This window comes from Schistocerca piceifrons, unplaced genomic scaffold (assembly GCF_021461385.2).
Source record: "Schistocerca piceifrons isolate TAMUIC-IGC-003096 unplaced genomic scaffold, iqSchPice1.1 HiC_scaffold_603, whole genome shotgun sequence".
Classification (NCBI taxonomy): domain Eukaryota; kingdom Metazoa; phylum Arthropoda; class Insecta; order Orthoptera; family Acrididae; genus Schistocerca; species Schistocerca piceifrons.
The window spans coordinates 10,714-15,000 of NW_025728845.1; the positions used below are offsets into that span (position 1 = coordinate 10,714).

At 54.1% G+C, this 4,287-nt stretch overlaps 1 non-coding gene across 1 annotated transcript in view; it reads left to right on the forward strand.

The window, feature by feature from the left end:
- The first annotated feature begins 2,905 nt into the window (after positions 1-2,905).
- Positions 2,906-4,287, forward strand: part of LOC124762575 — a 1,909-nt gene continuing 527 nt past the window's right edge. The window contains exon 1 of the ribosomal RNA XR_007012556.1: positions 2,906-4,287. This exon is cut by the window's right edge and continues 527 nt beyond it. This is a non-coding gene — a ribosomal RNA (small subunit ribosomal RNA).

Sequence of the window (4,287 nt, forward strand, 5' to 3'; positions counted from 1 at the left end):
CGTATACATGCTGAAAGAGTCTGCCCAAAATGGGAACCACACGTCAGCCAGACACTCTGATCACGCACCACTCTCTGCTTCTAACAGGCGCACATACAATATGTAAGCACCAGCATGGAACAACATCCAGTGCATCTTCTCCGCCACATTACACAATCCACACTATCACAACCAGACCAGGAGGTCCGTGCGGAAAATACAATATCCCAGCCTTTCGACATCCACCATTGCGCAGACCAGGCACCAACACCCACACATGTCCTATACAACGGTGCACCCAACATCACAATAGTACCTCCTGTCACAGCGCACAAACAATGACATGAGTCAAAGACACAGGTCTCACACAAGCATAGAATTGGAGCGCCGCCTCTAATAAGCCAAAGGTGCATCCTGACGTGACAAATCTGATCATGTCACAAGCATTCACTTACTATAATCACTATCAACGAACCTGCCGCCCCCGCCCCCCCCCCCCCCCTACACCTTTCCGTACAACAACGTGTAACCTAACCTAACCTAACCTAACCTATGTTGTACCTTAACCTAACCTATGTTGTACCTTAACCTAACCTATGTTGTACCTTAACCTAACCTATGTTGTACCTTAACCTAACCTATGTTGTACCTTAACCTAACCTATGTTGTACCTTAACCTAACCTATGTTGTACCTTAACCTAACCCATGTTGTACCTTAACCTAACCCATGTTGTACCTTAACCTAACCCATGTTGTACCTTAACCTAACCCATGTTGTACCTTAACCTAACCCATGTTGTACCTTAACCTAACCCATGTTGTGCCTCAACCTAACCCATGTTGTGCCTCAACCTAACCCATGTTGTGCCTCAACCTAACCCATGTTGTGCCTTAACCTAACCCATGTTGTGCCTCAACCTAACCCATGTTGTGCCTTAACCTAACCCATGTTGTGCCTTAACCTAACCCATGTTGTGCCTTAACCTAACCCATGTTGTGCCTTAACCTAACCCATGTTGTGCCTTAACCTAACCCATGTTGTGCCTTAACCTAACCCATGTTGTGCCTTAACCTAACCCATGTTGTGCCTTAACCTAACCCATGTTGTCGCCTTAACGTAACCCACGTTGTCGCCTAAACCTGCTCTGTAATTGTTATACGACTCGTTCAATTACTGTAGTGTTGCCCACCCGCAACCCTCGCAATATAGTTCGCTACTCGCACTGCCCGCACCCCTGTGTATCGCTTCATGTTAAACACCTTGCAAGTCTTGCTCACTTTCCACATGCTCCTGCTGTACACTGTAATGTGGATGGCAGCAGGACGTACATGCCGCCCCTCCCCACGTCCCCACCTTGCCCCCTGCCTTCGCAAGCTGGTTGGTGAGAAGTTTGCATGTTCAATGCCCTTCGCATGCGACGTACTCAGGCTACGTTGTGGTGCGGCCTGTGTCAACTGTCCGCTGATGTCGTACGCGTGAACCACAATCTGTACTGCACATTCGTCCTTATGTACTGAATGATACATCGTGGCACATGTGTGACCGCACAACGACTGCGCCCAAAAACGGCGGACCATACAGTGCAAATATTGTGCACGCAGCTACGTGTCGTCTCCCTATGAGAGCTGGATTGCAGTGTGGTACGCCATAGAGACGTGTGGGAGGAACGGACGCCGTGGATGGCGATCAGCATGAGCTGTCTGTTGATGTATTCGGACCTAGTCGTCTCTCCTCACACACCGTGATGGCATGGTGCACCGCGTTCCATATCTGCGACATGCTACAGAGGCCGGTTGACAGTCGTTCGAGCAATGGACATCGCATACGTACGGGGGCCACCTTCCACGTATTGTCTAGGCGTGCACATTTTGTTGCGTGTATGTGGGCAGACGTAGTGTGGCGTGACACCTGACACAGGCATGCAATAATCGTTGAAGTTGCAAATGGCGATGGACGCCTGCGTTTTCTGGTGAAGTTACGCAAATGAACAAATGGTAACCTGTTGTGGTGCGGTTGTTCTCGCTAGGGGTGAATCGGTGATGGCGACGATAGGTTGAGGTACTAACCGGTTGTTCCAGCGATACCCACCATGCCGACGAAACTGAACGGCATCTGGGTGTGAAGCGATACGCGGCGGTGGCTGGGTGGGACCGTCCCCGGCCGGTGAGGGGGCGCCTCCCGGCGTGCTGGCCGCGCGGTGCGTGGGCGCACGCGCTACAGCCGGCTGGTGGGGGCGGCCAGTGGCAGGCGCGCCGGCCGACGGACGCGGCAGGCGTCGCAGCTGCGCGCCGGCGCACCCTGCGCGCGGCGCCGTGCGGCCAAAGTAGGTCCTCGCGGGCCCGGTGCGAAGCGCGGTGGACATCTTCAGTGTGCTGGTCCGATTGAGGACTGTGTGCGTTGAGGATGCGCCGCCGCCCGGCGCTCGGCGCCGCGACGCCGTCTGCTGCTCGGTCGCCCCAGCGGTTCTCGCTGGTGGTTTGTATCGCAGCTGTGCGGATGTGTTGGCGCGTGCGCTGTGCTGGGAGAGTTCGCTTCGGCACCCAAGTGGGGCTTTTGTCCTTCTGTGGCGCTGGCGTTGGAGCTGCCGGTCACCGTAGGTGGCGCGTGTTGTCTCCCGCCGGCAATGCCACGACAGCACGCTCCCGGGCCTCTGTCGGCAGCGGCAAGCTCAGTTGGGAGCACGGGTGGTCGCACCGAAAGCGTCTACTCGCCTAACTCCGGGCGATTGCGCCTCTCTCGAACCCGACCAAGTACTTGGGACGGCGCTGCGCGCCGCCGGGACCTGAGAGGGTTTCGAGGTGTATTGTGCAGGGGAGCTCAGCCTCCTCCTGTTTGCAGAATGATTGAGCGGACGCTTGCGTGTTCGCGCGGGCCCCCGGGACACACTCCCGGGCGGCCGGCTGCTCAGCTCTAGTTGACGCAGCTCCCTGGTTGATCCTGCCAGTAGTCATATGCTTGTCTCAAAGATTAAGCCATGCATGTCTCAGTACAAGCCGCATTAAGGTGAAACCGCGAATGGCTCATTAAATCAGTTATGGTTCCTTAGATCGTACCCACGTTACTTGGATAACTGTGGTAATTCTAGAGCTAATACATGCAAACAGAGTCCCGACCAGAGATGGAAGGGACGCTTTTATTAGATCAAAACCAATCGGTCGGCTCGTCCGGTCCGTTTGCCTTGGTGACTCTGAATAACTTTGGGCTGATCGCACGGTCCTCGTACCGGTGACGCATCTTTCAAATGTCTGCCTTATCAACTGTCGATGGTAGGTTCTGCGCCTACCATGGTTGTAACGGGTAACGGGGAATCAGGGTTCGATTCCGGAGAGGGAGCCTGAGAAACGGCTACCACATCCAAGGAAGGCAGCAGGCGCGCAAATTACCCACTCCCGGCACGGGGAGGTAGTGACGAAAAATAACGATACGGGACTCATCCGAGGCCCCGTAATCGGAATGAGTACACTTTAAATCCTTTAACGAGTATCTATTGGAGGGCAAGTCTGGTGCCAGCAGCCGCGGTAATTCCAGCTCCAATAGCGTATATTAAAGTTGTTGCGGTTAAAAAGCTCGTAGTTGGATTTGTGTCCCACGCTGTTGGTTCACCGCCCGTCGGTGTTTAACTGGCATGTATCGTGGGACGTCCTGCCGGTGGGGCGAGCTGAAGGCGTGCGACCGCCTCGTGCGTGCTCGTGCGTCCCGAGGCGGACCCCGTTGAAATCCTACCAGGGTGCTCTTTATTGAGTGTCTCGGTGGGCCGGCACGTTTACTTTGAACAAATTAGAGTGCTTAAAGCAGGCAAGCCCGCCTGAATACTGTGTGCATGGAATAATGGAATAGGACCTCGGTTCTATTTTGTTGGTTTTCGGAACCCGAGGTAATGATTAATAGGGACAGGCGGGGGCATTCGTATTGCGACGTTAGAGGTGAAATTCTTGGATCGTCGCAAGACGAACAGAAGCGAAAGCATTTGCCAAGTATGTTTTCATTAATCAAGAACGAAAGTTAGAGGTTCGAAGGCGATCAGATACCGCCCTAGTTCTAACCATAAACGATGCCAGCCAGCGATCCGCCGCAGTTCCTCCGATGACTCGGCGGGCAGCCTCCGGGAAACCAAAGCTTTTGGGTTCCGGGGGAAGTATGGTTGCAAAGCTGAAACTTAAAGGAATTGACGGAAGGGCACCACCAGGAGTGGAGCCTGCGGCTTAATTTGACTCAACACGGGAAACCTCACCAGGCCCGGACACCGGAAGGATTGACAGATTGATAGCTCTTTCTTGATTCGGTGGGTGGTGGTGCATGGCCGTTC